The sequence below is a fragment of the Ovis aries genome, chromosome 3, assembly GCF_016772045.2.
Source record: "Ovis aries strain OAR_USU_Benz2616 breed Rambouillet chromosome 3, ARS-UI_Ramb_v3.0, whole genome shotgun sequence".
Classification (NCBI taxonomy): Eukaryota; Metazoa; Chordata; class Mammalia; order Artiodactyla; family Bovidae; genus Ovis; species Ovis aries.
Window position 1 is genome coordinate 142,179,991 of NC_056056.1, and position 15,910 is coordinate 142,195,900.

General features: G+C 38.8%; 1 pseudogene; it reads right to left on the reverse strand.

The window, feature by feature from the left end:
- Window positions 1–1,565: 1,565 nt before the first annotated feature.
- LOC105613432 (E3 ubiquitin-protein ligase RBX1-like) lies at window positions 1,566–2,024 on the reverse strand (annotated as a pseudogene).
- Window positions 2,025–15,910: the final 13,886 nt, after the last annotated feature.

The following is a 15,910-nucleotide window of genomic DNA, read 5'->3' on the forward strand; positions in this document are numbered from 1 at the left end:
CAGATAATTGAGATCTAGCTAATGGAATGTGAGCAGAAGTGAGGTAGTCTAATTCTAGGCATAGTCCACATAGCATCCTGCAGTGGAGGCCTGCAAAGGCCTAGAATAAAAGTAGAAAACAACAGGCCACAGGCCAAATATTGCTGGGGTTTTTTCAACATATTTTTATTAAAAGTAACTTTTTAAAAACAAAAAATAAATCATTAGAAGAGTGGCATTTTTGCCTTTTATATCTGACTTAATAGAAGACAGATGGGCTGTCTTGTCAGCTTCATTTGAACATGTTTCGGTAGAAATATAAGGAAAAGTGGACCTCACACAGCCAGGCAGTTGGAAAAGAAATTTCATGAACCTTCTGAAAGGGTTTCAGGTACCGAAGAGTCCTCAGACCATGCTTTGAGAAAGAAAGAAAGAGTGCTAAGTCGTGTCTGACCCTTGTGACCCTATGGACGGTAGCCTGTCAGGCTCCTCTGCCAGGCCCGAGATTCTCCAGGCATGAATACTGGAGTGGGTAGCCATTTCCTTCTCCAGAGGATCTTCCTGACCCAGGAATCGAGCCCAGGTCCCCAGCATTGCAGGAAGATTCTTTACCAACTGAGCTAAGCAGGAAGCCCCAATACTTTGAGAGACAGTACAATAAACTGTACTTTCTCAGTTAATGACTATAGTGAATCAGTTTTAGAAAGAGTGATTCCTGCTATGGGCAAGACATTGTAAAGAAATTGCAAAGAGTGGCATTGGGGAAGGAAACTTGTATTCTCCCATTAATTCACTTTAAATGATATCAATTCTCAACTTAAGTTCATGAATTGCTCTTAGCTAGCCAAGATTACATATTAATTTTTTTTCCAAATTTACTTTTTCAAACTAAGAAGAGAAAGCAACACGTCATACAAATGTTCACATTTTACGGTGGCTTTATAGTTTATAAAACCTCTTTCTGCGTCCACCTGATGTCATTTAGCTCTTAGAAGCTGCTTTTTATAGGAGGAAACCTTGGAGCAGAGAGGGGACTTGCCAAGACTGCCATCAGTAACCAGGCTTCCTTGTAACAAGCAATGTGCTCATAGGACAATTCTGCTCTGGCTCTAATGAAAAAACATCTCTCTTTCAAAAGCTGGCTTTCCAACCTAGGAACAGGGGACTTTTTATTTATGTTCACTTTTCCAAATACAAGATATAGCAAATAGATATGAACTGAATTTCATTTGACACAGCATATAATATGGCTGCAGGAAGAGCAGACTGAAAAGACAAACACAAACACAGAATTCTATCTGTTTTGTAATTAAGGAACAGTCCAGGTAGTGCTAATAGTAAAGAACCCGCCAACCAAGGCAGGAGACTTAGGAGACTCAGGTTCCATCCCTGGGTTGGGAAGCTGCCCTGGAGGAGGGCATGGCCACTCACTCCAGTATTCTTGCCTGGCGAATCCAATGAACAGAAAAGCCTCACAGGCTATGGTCAATAGGGTCTCAAAGAATTAGACATGACTGAAGTGACAGCATGCACAGGATGAATCATTAAATGAATAATGAAACAATTGAACTTGCAAGAATTCTTTTCTAGTGCCCATATTTTTGGAATTCCCACTCTCTGCCATCCAGTGGACACACCTACCATGTTTTGAGACAGCAGGAGAAGCAGTGGAAATGAAATCATGGTCCCAGATTCCCGATGCAACAGTGCACTCTTCAGAAGTTGCAGATACCTGGTTAGCTCAACATTTTATGGAACAATCATAATGTGGTTCCCACAGACGGCATGGTCATCAGCCACAATATTCCAGGCCCCAAAAGCTACTGCATTCCACTTGTTTCACTTCAAAGCTCTTCTTGCCCATGTTGTCCGTGGTGCCACTTGGGGTGTCCACATCCATCACTGCTGCCATATTGGAACCATGCCCTCTGTGGTCCTCACTGCCTTTTTTTGTTCAACTATGAAGGGAATTAAAAAAAAAAAAAAAAAAAAAAAACCTGCTTCATTGACTACACCAAAGCCTTTGACTGTGTGGATCACAACAAACTGTGGAAAATTCTTAAAGAGATGGGACTACTAGACCACCTTACTTGCTTCCTGAGAAATCTGTATGCAGGTCAAGAAGCAACACGTAGAATCAGACATGGAACAATGGACTGGCTCAAAATTGGGAAAGGAGTACATCAAGGCTGTATGTTGTCACCCTGCTTATTTAACTTATATGCAGAGTACATCATGTGAAATGCCAGGATGCATGAAGCACAAGCTGGAATCAGGATTGCTGTGAGAAATATCAACAACCTCAGATATGTAGCTGATACAACTTTAATGGCAGAAAGTGAAGAGTAATGAAAGAGCCTATTGATGAAGGTGAAAGAGGAGAATGAAAAGCTGGGTTAAAACTCAACATTCAAAAAACAAATCATGGCATCCAGTCCCATCACTTCATGGCAAATAGATGGGGGAAAGATTTAATTTTCTTGGGCTCCATAATCACTGTGGATGGTGACTACAGCCACAAAATTAAAAGATGCTTGCACCTTGGAAGAACAGCTATGACAAACCTAGACAGCATATTAAAAAGCAGAGACATCACCTTGCTGACAAAAGTCTGTATAGTCAAGTAGTCATGTATGGATGTTGAGAGTTGGTCAATAAAGAAGGCTGAGTGCTGAAAAAATGGTGCTTTCTAACTGTGGTGCGGGAAAAGATCTTGAAAATACTTTGGACAGCAAGGATATAAAACCCCAGTCAATCCTAAAGGAAATCAACACTGAATATTTATTGGAAGGACTGATGCTGAGACAGAAACTCCAATATCATGGTCATCTGATGAGAAGAGCCAGCTCAAAGACCCTGATGCTAGGAAAGATTGAGGGCAGGAGGAGAAGGAGGCAGCAAAGGATGAGATGGTTGGATAGCACCACTGACTCAATGGACATGTGTTTGAGCAAAGTCAGTGAAACAGTGAAGGACAAGAAAGCCTGGTGTGCTGCAGTTCATGTGGTTGCAGAGAGTCAGACACAGCTTAGCGAGTGAACAACAAATGAGCTGAAATGGCTTTACATTTTTAAATTATTTTTGAAAATAAGAATGATAATATTCCAATATGTTCAAAATTATATGAAATTTAAATTCCAGTGTGCAGGTGGTGCAGTGGTAAAAGAATCCACCTACCAATGCAGGGGGCACAAGAGACATGAGTTCAGGTCTTGGGTTGGGAAGATACCCTGGAGAAGGGAATGGCAACCCACTCCAGTATTCTTGCCTGGAAAAATCCATTCACAGAGAAGCCTGGTGGGCTAGAGTCCATGGGATCACAAAGAGTCAGACAGCACTGAGCGCACACATGGCAATGGTCATAAGCAGAGTTTTAGCGGAACACGTTCACATTCATTTCTGTCTTGTTTAATGCCCGCTTTTATGTTATAGCAGAGGTGAATCTCATGCGTGGTGCCCTCAGTTCAAACCCGTTGGCTGTCTCAATGCAGCCTACATTGCAACGATGCAGTTATAACAACACCATTTGACAGCGGTCTATATCACTCTACTGTAACTTTTTTTTTTTTTTTTTTTACTAACAGTGCATATTCATCAGGTCAAAACTGATGGACTTCATATGGTGCATGTTTAAGGCATAGTGGAGTGTGGATTATTTTGTTTTCAAATTAGGTGCCAAAGCATTGTGTATTTTCCCAATGACCTTTTAGTTGGGTAGGCAAAGTAATCCCCACCCCCAAACCCCAGTTGTGAAGTGAAAGTCATTCAGTCGTGTCCGACTCTTTGTGACCCCATGAACTATAAAGCCCATGGTATTCTCCAGGCCAGAATACTGGAGTGGGTAGCCTTTCCCTTCTCCAGGGGATCTTCCCAATCCAGGGATCCAACCCAGGTCTCCCACATTGCAGGCAGATTCTTTATCAGCTGAGCCATAAGGGAAGCCCAAGAATACTGGAGTGGGTAGCCTATCCCTTCTCCAGTGGATCTTCTTGACCCAGGAATCAAACCAGGGTATCCTGCTTTGCAGGCAAAATCTTTACCAACTGAGCTGCCAGGGAAGTCAAACCCTGGATATCCATACCCTAATCCCTAGAATGAGTGAATTTGTTATTTACATGTCAAAAGGAACTTTGTGTACATAAAGTAAAAATATTAAGAAAAAAAAGGACTGTGCAGATGCAACTAATTTGAGTGTCTTGCAATAGGCAATTTAAAATTTAATCTCTATTCAAGACTTTATTTATAAATGTTCAGATTAACAGCATTTTGTACATCAAATCAAGGACACAACAGTGTGAATAAATCCTGTCAGAAAAATAAGACTCTTTGTAAATAAGGGAACTGTATGTTTATAAGCCCGTCTTGAGTTGCATGACTGATACCTTGTATCACAATGGGTAACTTTTTCTTTTGTTTTTGCAAATATATACACACATCAGCAAGTCAGGGTCCCTGGGGGAGTCCCTTGGGATGCAACAGTGTAAGCAAAATAGATTGCTGTTAACGCGTTAACAGAATGCACCAAACTGCTCTAGGATTCTCATTTTAAAAAACAGAAATCACTTGCATTTCTATATAACAATGAAATTGTTGCAATTCTATTTTTCTAACAATGAAAAGTCAAAAAGAGAAATTAAGGAATCAATCCCATTCACCATTGCAACAAAAAGAATTAAATATCTAGGAATAAACTTACCTAAGGAAACAAAAAACTGTACACAGAAAATTATAAGACACTAATGAAAGAAATCAAAATTGACATAAACAGATGGAGAGATATTCTATGTTCCTGGGTAGGAAGAGTCAATATTGTGAAAATGACTATACTACCAAATGCAATCTACAGATTCAACGCAATCCCTATCAAATTACGAATGGCATTTTTCACAGAACTAGAACAAAAGGTTTCACAATTCATATGGACACACAAAAGACCCAGAATAGCCAAGAAATTTTGAGAAAGAAGAATGGAGAAAGAGAAATCAACCTTTCTGATTTCAGATTATACTACAAAGCTATAGTAATCAAGACAGTAATGTACTGGCACACAAAAACAGAAATATAGACCAATGGAACAAGACAGAAAACCCATGAATAAACCCATGCACCTATGGATACTTTATTTTTGACAAAGGGGGCAAGAATATACAATGGGGCAAAGATAGCCTTTTCAATAAAGGGTGCTGGGAAAATTGGACAGCTATGGGTAAAAGAATTAAATTAGAACACTTCCTAACACCATACACGAAGATAAACACAAAATGGATTAAAGACCTAAATGTAAGACCAGAAACTATAAAACTCTTAGAGGATAACATAGGCACAACACTCGATGACATAAATCAAAGCTAGATCCTCTGTGACCCACCTTCTAGAGTAATGGAAATAAAAACAAAAGTAAACAAGTGGGACCTGACTAAACTTAAAAGCTTTTGCACAGCAAAGGAAACTATAAACAAGGTGAAAAGACAATCCTCAGAATGGGAGAAAATAATAGCAAATAAAACAACTGACCAAGGATTAATTTCCAAAATATGCAAACAGCTCATACAACTCAATGCCAAAAAACAAACTCAACCAAAAAGTGGGGAAAAGACCTAAACAGACATTTCTCCAAAGAAGACATACAGATGGCTAACAAACACATGAAAAGATGTTCAACATCGCTCATTATTAGAGAAATGCAAATCAAAACCACATGATATTATCACCTCACACTGGTCAGAATGGCCATCATCAAAAAGTCTACAAACAATTTAAATGCTGGGAAGAGTGTGGAGAAAAGGGAACACTCTTGCACTGTTTGTAGGAATGTAAATTGATACAGCCACTATGGAAGATGGTATGGAGATTCCTTAAAAAACTAGGAATGAAATCACCATATGACCCAGCAATCCCATCCTAGGCATATACCCTGAGAAAACAAAAATTGAAAAAGTCACATGTATCCCATTGTTCATTGCAACACTGTTTATGATAGCTAGAACATGGAAGCAACCTAGATGTCCATTGACAGATGAATGGATAAAGAAGCTGTGGTACACATACACAATGGAATATTACTCAGCCATAAAATAGAATGCATTTGAGTCAGTTCTAATGAGGTGGATGAACCTAGAATCTATTATACAGAGAGAAGTAAGTCAGAAAGTGAAAGATAAATATGTATTCTAACACATGTATATGGAATCTAGAAAAATGGTACTGAAGAATTTATTTACAGGGCAGCAATGGAGAAACAGACATGGAGAATAGATTTATGGACATGGGGAGAGGGGAGGAGAGGGCGAGATGTATGGAAAGAGTAACATGGAAACTTACATTACCATATGTAAAATAGATAGCCAATGGGAATTTGCTGTATGGCTCAGGAAACTCAAACAGGGGTCTATATCAACCTAGACTGGTGGGATGGGAAGGCAGATGGGAGGGAGGTTCAAAAGGGAGTGGATATATGTATACCTATGGCTGATTCATGTTGAGGTTTGACAGAAAATAATAAAATTCTGTAAAACAATTATCCTTCAATAAATTTTTTTTTTGAGAAAGCTAAAGGCAAAGATAGAAATTTGATCAAATCTTATTTTCCACACATCCCACATTTGGGTTTTATTTAACATTAAATCTACAATATCACCCTATTACTATATGCATGCTTGCAACCCAGAAAGATATACTTTTTGCTTTGGTGTCTGTAAAAAGGGACTTTAAATGTAGAATTTAAACACTGCAGCTGAGCTGAGTGCATTATATGCTGAGGTTTACCTGTCCTACTTCAAACAACTTCTCAATTCCCAGCCTGAAGTCAATTAGAAATCAGTGAACAGAAGCGGAGAACTTGTTAAAATATAAGTTTATTGTCTTAAGAAATAAGATTGCTTCCTTTGCCATACAGTATTCTCTCAGTGGCCAAATCACCTACTACAAAGTGATAACTTACTTTATATCAATACAAACACTGAAACGCCATTAGAAACACTTTCCTTTTTATGAAACAATTTATGCCAACTTTATGATGTAAAATAGCCTCTCATACTAAGAACACTAAAAGTATCTTAAATTATTTCCCTGTAGTGTTAAAAACTCACAGTTTAAAATCCCTTAATGGAAGACCTGCAGTAGTTCTGGCTGTCTGGTTCTGAATCACATTATTCTAAAAAGACACTGAGACCATTATTATCCTAGTGGTTCTAAGGTAATCACAAGGCCCTTATTAAAGGGAAGGCAAGACAGTCAGTCAGAGGAGGAAATGGAATGATGGAAGTAAATGTTAGAGTAATGTAATTACTGGCTGAGGCCACGAGCCAGGACTCCTCTAGAGGTTGTGAAGGTCTGCCTGCAATGCAGGAGACCCTGGATTGCAGGTCTAGGGTCTTCTGCAATCCTGCAATGCAGGTTCAATCCCTGGATCAGGAAGATCCCCTGGAGAAGGGAATGGCAACCCACTCCAGTATTCTTGCCTGGAGAATCCCACGAACAGAGGAGCCTGGTGAGCTACAGTCTATGGGGTTGCAAAGATTTGGACATGATGGAAGCAATTTAGCACGCATGCATACAGAGGCTGCAAAAGGCAGAGAACTGGATTGTCCCATAGAACCTCTGGAAGGAACATAGACTTTGATATTAGCCAGTTCGACTCACTTTGAACTTTTAATCTCTAGAACTGTAAAATAATAAATTGTGTTGTGTTAAGTCACTAAGTTTGCGGTGTTATAGCAGCAATAGGAAGCTGATATTGTATGTCTTAATATTACCAGACAGAGTACACACTGAAATATTCCCAACTGACAGGAAAATATTGTCCAGAAAAATTAGAAAGTTTAAAAACAAAATACCTTAACATAGTAGAGTTCCTTCACAAAAGTAAAGAAAAAATAATTAGGTTGCAACCTAAATAAATTTTCCAATGGCTCATTTGTTAGCCAAGCAAGAAAGCTGTTTACTTATGTTGAGTTAATTAAATTGTGTTTGACTGTGGCTGAAAAAAAAAAATGCATCCAGAAAAAAATAATTCAAACCTATTACCCTTTGATGAGTATAGTTGCTCAAATAGTTAAGGATGATGGAAACTGAAGGAAAGTTACAGGGCTCTAAATAGCCCGGAGTTAAAACTCCCCTCTGGGTCTTCCCCACTATTCTATACAAAACAAAGAACTCTCTCACCCAAAGGAGAGAAAAAATGGACATTAAGGTTGATTACATCCAACTCCCAGCAGGTCCCAGCCTCAGGCCTATCTCCAGAATTCCTTGTCCCAGCTGTTTAAGAGATAACTAACCCGAACAAGATCATGGCATCTGGCCCCATCACTTCATGGGAAATAGATGGGGAAACAGTGGAAACAGTGTCAGACTTTATTTTGGGGAGCTCCAAAATCACTGCAGATGGTGACTGCTGCCATGAAATTAAAAGACACTTAGTCCTTGGAAGGAAAGTTATGACCAACCTAGATAGCATATTAAAAAGCAGAGACATTACTTTGCCAAAGCTATGGTTTTTCCAGTGGTCATGTATGGATGTGAGAGTTGGACTGTGAAGAAGGCTGAGTGTTGAAGAATTGATGCTTTTGAACTGTGGTGTTGGAGAAGACTCTTGAGAATCCCATGGACTGCAAGGAGATCCAACCAATCCATTCTAAAGGAGATCAGTCCTGGGTGTTCTTTGGAGGAATGATGCTAAAGCTGAAACTCCAGTATTTTGGCCACCTCATGTGAAGAGTTGACTCATTGGAAAAGACTCTGATGCTGGGAGGGATTGGGGGCAGGAGGAGAAGGGGACGACAGAGGATGAGATGGCTGGATGGCATCACGGACTTGATGGACGTGAGTCTGAGTGAAATCCGGGAGATGGTGATGAACAGGGAGGCCTGGCGTGCTGTGATTCATGGGGTCACAAAGAGTCAGACACGACTGAGTGATTGAACTGAACTGAACCCAAACAACCCTGGAGAAGAACAGATCCCCTTAAGACAGTAGGTTTCCACATATATGCCTATGTATACCTACTCTTTTCTTGGGTTAGTGCTGCAGCTCACTAATCTGACTGCTGCCCCTTCCCGCCTCATTAAAGGTGATCTGTTCCTGTAAAGTGCCGGTCTCCTTGTTTTTCCTAACCTTGCCTTCTCTAACTCCCTTGCCCTACAGAAGCAACATCAAGAGCTGACAAAAACATTAACAACAACGTAGATGATTTTGTGTGGTTTGTTCTTGATCCTTGATAAGTAAATACTACCTGTACTACCAGTTGCTCATTGGATGTCGAGTTTTAAGCTACTGAATCATCTGAGTAGAGTAAGTATCTGTCCAGAGAAGTTTAGAAAATATTAATTAAATACAACATGGAGTGGAATCTTCAAAGATGTATTACAACTGATGATGGTAAAAATATGTGTGGATCAGAAAAAGGTTCTGTGGACAAATGAACAAAAATAGTGAAAAAATATTTAAAGCCTATGGTTGTTAATTGTCTTATTTATGAGCAAAGTCTTTGCAGAAAGTATTTGAATCTATTATGTGTTGTTGAAACAGAAGTATCAACAACATATCCCATTTGCTTTCATGGATCTATCCATTATCACTTCCATAAACTTTTGTCAAGAATAGAAACTGGATTTCTTACATTTCCCTCCTACGTGGTAGTTGAGTATTGGATGGATGGTTTAGCAGTTTTAATATCTTACTGTCAAATTAAACAGATTCAAAATTGAAATTTTCCTGAATAACAAAAGCAGTGCTCAGCCACTATTGTCAAAAACTAAATTACTTTGGAAATCCACTTTTTCCACAGAATTGATACTGTTTACTGAATTCAACCTAGAATTTGAAGGCAAAATACCACTTAAGTATGAGACATGTACACTGAGAAGTCATTTCTGTAACACCCTGATGTTTGAGCCACAAGTAATGTCAAGCTGCTTTATACACTTTCTGTACTGTAAATTTAAAACAAGAAAACAAATCTCCATTTCCACATAAATTTGCAGTGATATACTTTTCCAGCTCAGACTCCTATAACAGCAATACTTTGGACATAGCAATGCAAGTTCAAATCCTTATTTCAAAATCAATACAGTTGATCAGTTAAGGAGCTTCCTTCTAATCTTCATCAGAAGTGATTAGTTTGCAATGTAATGACAAGTTAAAAGGCAAGAGAAGAATCTAATAGAATCGTAAACCTATCTTTTAAGATATGAATATGGCCAATTAAAATCATACACTCATGGACTGATATCAGTATTGGCAGATCATATCATATGAAAAGATGAAATATGAAAAAATATCTTAATACAGAGTAGCATTACTCTACTCTGCAACCATTTTGATTATAGAGAAAGCAATTTTAAGCCTCAATTAAGCAAAATTATATCCCTCAACAAAATAATCCAGTTTTTCTCACTGAGAGGCTTATATTACAAAGAACTATACTTAGTTATTATGTTTTTGAATTTTATCAGAACAGTATTTGCTGAAACTTATTTTCTCTCTTGTTCAGTAAATACCTATATAATATCTTTGATTTTTCCTCTTGACTGGCAAGGCTTAAAATATTTACTGTCTGGCCCTTCAAAGAAAATGTTTTTTACTTTAATATAGAAGAGGTTGAGCTATCAGATACCTGGAGACTAGAGTGCTAATTGCTAGATGGTGAGTTGATCACTCAAGACTCGGTTGGACTGCTGAATTAGAAATTAACTTTCATTGTGGTAAGCCACCAAGGTTTGTGGGTTGTTTCAACAACCAGTGCTACTTACCATGACTAAAACAACTTTTCATTATGATTGAAATTCACATTTAAGGAAACCTCAGAAACCATGAGAATTTCCAGGAAATACTAAGTCGCTCTGGGAAAAAGCTACAGATGCATTATCTTAGCAAAGTATTAAATCAGCACAGGGAATTCATCTTTCATTAAGTCAGCCGACATTGTTCAAGGCACTGTGAGGAAGGTTATATGCAAGGTTGATTTGATATTTCTCTGTGAATTATAAATTACCACTTATTTTTGAACTGAGTAATCTAATGCATTTAAATCAGCCGATCATTAGAAGTCAAATGTTATCATTTGTTCAATGGAAATCTTCTCTTAGATGAAGAAAGAACATGCTTTTTTGCTCTTCTAAATGAGGAATATCTCATCTCTTGGAATGATGCTAAATTTTTCCTTGCTTGCAAACTAGACAAGAATACATTTTGAGGTCTGAATAGGACATTACTTTGAAATACCCCCGGAGACAGCACTGGGCAAACTTCTGTAATGAAATGCAGCCACCAAATTTTCAATATTTTGTCCAATTGTATGGAGAACTAGGAAAAGCAAATCACTGAGGAAAGAATTTTTTTTTTTTTCCATTTGGCATTGTGAAGTGAACAATTACCTGAGGTAATAAGTATTTCACTTTCTGATTCAGAATAGAATCAGATCCATAAAATTAAATCATATAAGCAAATCTCAATGTTTCTTTTAAAATCACATATTTTAAAACTATTTTCTAGATGGGTTTAATATGACTATGTATCCTAGGTCTCATCCTGATAATTTTAATTAATTTTCCCCCAAATGTTCCTAAGTATGAGAATCCATTGGGCAAGTGATTTTTAGTATGTCTGTTTTGGTACCCAGAAACGGATTCATTAGGTCAAGTGAAAGTCTGAGAGTCTGGGAGGTTGAAGTGGCTGTTGCATAATATGAATTGGGTTCACTCAGCCTGCATTTTGCCTTCTTCAACTCTTACAACTAGAGTTCTGGCTGCAAACTATCCCACTATTTAAAATGAACTTGCCAAAAATTTGGAAGGTGAAAGCAAAGTGGAAGACATTTTTCTACCCTTTTTCGGCTATTTCTGCTCTCCAGCATGGTTATGGTCATGAGTTTTCTCAGGTAATATTTCATTTTCTGTTACCCAGTTTTCTGTGTGTTAAACAGTGGCAGTTTCTGAGGTAATAGTGGGGTCCCTTTTTTTCTGGCACAGTGTTGACTTACAGTTTTGGAATGTTACTGGAGGCCCAAACAGGAAAGTATCTGTATAACATCTAACTATTTTGTAGGCATCTAATTCTCTGCCTCATGTCAGTTCCTGCTTAAAATACCCTGAGTTGTTTTTGTTTCTTAAACTCAACTGTGACTAATAAAGAATATGACATCAATGTTAACACCATACAGCAGTGGGTTCTAGAGCAGTACAATTGTTTCTATCTCTTAAAAACATTCTTTCCTCACTGTATAGGGATGTGTTTCTGAGAAGATTTATTAATGGCATCAAGATGACCTTGAGATCCTGGGTTGACATTTGGGCAGCAAGTAGGCTAGCCTGTTGATTCCCTACACCACCTCCCTTCCCAGCACACACATCAGAGGTTCAAGGATCATAGCAAACCTTTTTACCATTGCTTCCAGGTGGAGAGAATACCATTAGGCAGAAACCACAGACCCTTATTAGAAGAAATGAAAATTTAATAGATATGGGAAGGCCATCCAAGTATAAATTTCTTAAGGGCAGATAATTTTCACTGTTTTTTTAATGTTACAATCATCACACCTAGAACAGTGCCTGATAGTCAATTATAATTACATAAAGCATTTAATGAACTGATGAACTGTCAGTGAAGATTTGTTGAACAATGAGTTAGTATGCTATGCCTCGTGTAGTCGCTCATGTCCATCTCTTTGCCACCCCATGGACCATAGCCCACCAGGCACCTCTGTCCATGGGGAGTCTCCAGCCACCAGAGAATCACAAGAATACAGGAATGGGTAGCCTATTCCCCCTCCAGGGAATCTTCTCAACGCAGCAATCAAACCAGGAACTCCTGATTTGGATTCTTTACCAGGGAAGCCCAGTGAATTATTAGTATAGCACTAAAAGGTGTTACTACTTCTTATCAAGGTAAAAATTCCAGAGCCTTGTCTTTCTTCAAGGCTTGGATGGTATATTAGGACTTAAAAAAAAAAAAAAAAAAGGAACATTCAGGGTATAGAAACAAACATTGGCTATAAGTAGCCTGGAATTTTATTTACCAACCTAAATCTCTGAATACTATGATTTTCACCTCTTTCCCTTGCCCACTGGGCTGGCCACTCTGTGATTCTATGTTGTGTTTCAAAGCTGCTCTGAGTTAGTATTGGTCACAGACAGTCCCTCAAGTTATGTCCTAGAAATGACTCTGGTACCTTCTGTTGGAACCAAGCCTAGTTTTGCATGATTTTAATTTTCTAAGCCCCTTACAACTAAGTAAGTAAAGTGGGTGTTGAAGTGAAAGCTGTTCTTAGTAACAGGAACTAAATCTAAATTATCAAAATCAGTATGCACAGTTAGTGTCAAGTGACTATAAGGTAACTTAAAATTAAGGCCCAGAACACTAGGCTAATGCATAAATCCCTTTTGGCTAAGATTAAGATTATCCCAAGAAACATTCATATGGCTGAGGATTGATGGTGGACATTGAAATATAAGAGCTAAGATAAGAAGTAGGTTATACAAGTTGATATAAACTCTGCTGCAGAAAATTTTATTTTTTATTCATTTATATCAGTCCCATTTGCTGACCTTTATCATCAAACATGAATTCCCAGGTTTGAATAGAGGGGAGCTCTGAGACAAGAGTTGGACACGACTGAGTGATTTTCATTTCACTTCACTTCACTTCTGAGACAAGAATACCCAAGCAATATTTTGTCTTGCCAAATGAATTGAATCTTTCTGTTAGGATTCCCTCACTTCCATTATCATTGCTGTATTTACTCTTTAAAACCATGGTCCAATGAGGAAAAAAAAAAAATCCTTCAGCACAGCTGAGCTATATTGGCATTAAAAAAATGACCTATATTGTAAGATAGATAAAATTAAGCTCAAAGAAAATATAAACCACATATAAACTATACACTTCCCTAGGAAAAAGCTCCCTTGTAGCCTTCATAATAACCTGATATATTGTCACCTAACTTGGCTTCCAGCTCTCTTTGATTCATTCTTATTTCCATGAAACAGAATGCATCTGTCCTCAGATATGCTGATAAACTTCCCCATCTTCTTACTTTGGCAACAAATCTTCTATTCTGGTGAATATTGAAGTTGCTTTTATACAACTCAGTTAGTCTTTCTAAGGTTTGGCTTCCCTGATGGCTTAGTGGATAAAAAATTCTAAAGTTATGCAGGAGACACAAGAGATGTGGGTTTGACCCCTGGTTGGGAAGATCCCCTGGAGAAGGGCATAGCAACCCACTACAGTATTCTTGCTTGGAAAAACCCATGAATTGAGGAACCCAGCAGGCTACAGTCCTAAGGGTGATAAAGAGTTGGACACAATTGAGCGAATATGCTCAATGCATGACAGTCTTTCTAAACTGCTTCCGTTCATTTCAGTCGCGTCCGACTCTTTACGACCCCATGAATCACAGCACGCCAGGCCTCCCTGTCCATCACCAACTCCCGGAGTTCACTCAGACTCACTTCCATCGAGTCAGTGATGCCATCCAGCCATCTCATCCTCTGTCGTCCCCTTCTCCTCCGGCCCCCAATCCCTCCCAGCATCAGAGTCTTTTCCAATGAGTCAACTCTTCGCATGAGGTGGCCAAAGTACTGGAGCTTCAGCTTTAGCATCATTCCTTCCAAAAGAAATCCCAGGGCTGATCTCCTTCAGAATGGACTGGTTGGATCTCTTTGCAGTCCAAGGGACTCTCAAGAGTCTTCTCCAACACCACAGTTCAAAAGCATCAATTCTTCGGCACTCAGCCTTCTTCACAGTCCAACTCTCACATCCATACATGACCAAAGGGAAAACCATAACCTTGACTAGATGGACCTTAGTCGGCAAAGTAATGTCTCTGCTTTTGAATAGGCTATCTAAACTGGTCGTAACTTTTCTTCCAAGGAGTAAGCATCTTTTAATTTCATGGCTGCAGTCACCATCTGCAGTGATTTTGTAGCCCAAAAAATAAAGTCTGACACTGTTTCTATTGTTTTCTCATCTATTTCCCATGAAGTGATGGGACTGGATGCCATGATCTTCATTTTCTGAATGTTGAGCTTTAAGCCAACTTTTCGCTCTCCTCTTTCACTTTCATCAAGAGGCTTTTAGCTCCTCTTCACTTTCTGCCATAAAGGTGGTGTCATATGCATATCTGAGGTTATTGATATTTCTCCTGGCAATCTTGATTCCAGCCTGTGTTTCTTCCAGCCCAGCATTTCTCATGATGTACTCTGCATAGAAGTTAAATAAGAAGGGTGACAATAGACAGCCTTGACATACTCCTTTTCCTATTTGGAACCAGTCTGTTGTTCCATGTCCAGTTCTAACTATTGCTCCTGACCTGCATACAGATTTCTCAAGAGGCAGGTTAGGTGGTCTGGTATACTCTTCTTGCTAGTCTCTGGAACTCTGCATTGAGGTGGGTGTATCTTTCCTTTTCTCTTTTGCTTTTCACCTCTCTTCTTTTCACAGCTATTTGTAAGGCCTCCCCAGACAGCCATTTTGCTTTTTTGCATTTCTTTTCCATGGGGATGGTCTTGATCCCTGTCTCCTGTACAATGTCACGAACCTCAGTCCATAGTTCATCAAGCACTCTATCTATCAGATCTAGGCCCTGAAATCTATTTCTCACTTCCACTGTATAATCATAAAGGATTTGATTTAGGTCATACCTGAATGGTCTAGCGGTTTTCCCTACTTTCTTCAATTTAAGTCTGAATTTGGTAATAAGGAGTTCATGATCTGAGCCACAGTCAGCTCCCAGTCTTGTTTTTGCTGACTGTATAGAGCTTCTCCATCTTTGGCTGCAAAGAATATAATCAATCTGATTTCAGTGTTGACCATCTGGTGATGTCCATGTGTAGAGTCTTCTCTTGTGTTGTTGGAAGAGGGTGTTTATGAGCAGTGCATTTTCTTGGCAAAACTCTATTAGTCTTTGCCCTGCTTCATTCCTCATTCCAAGGCCAAA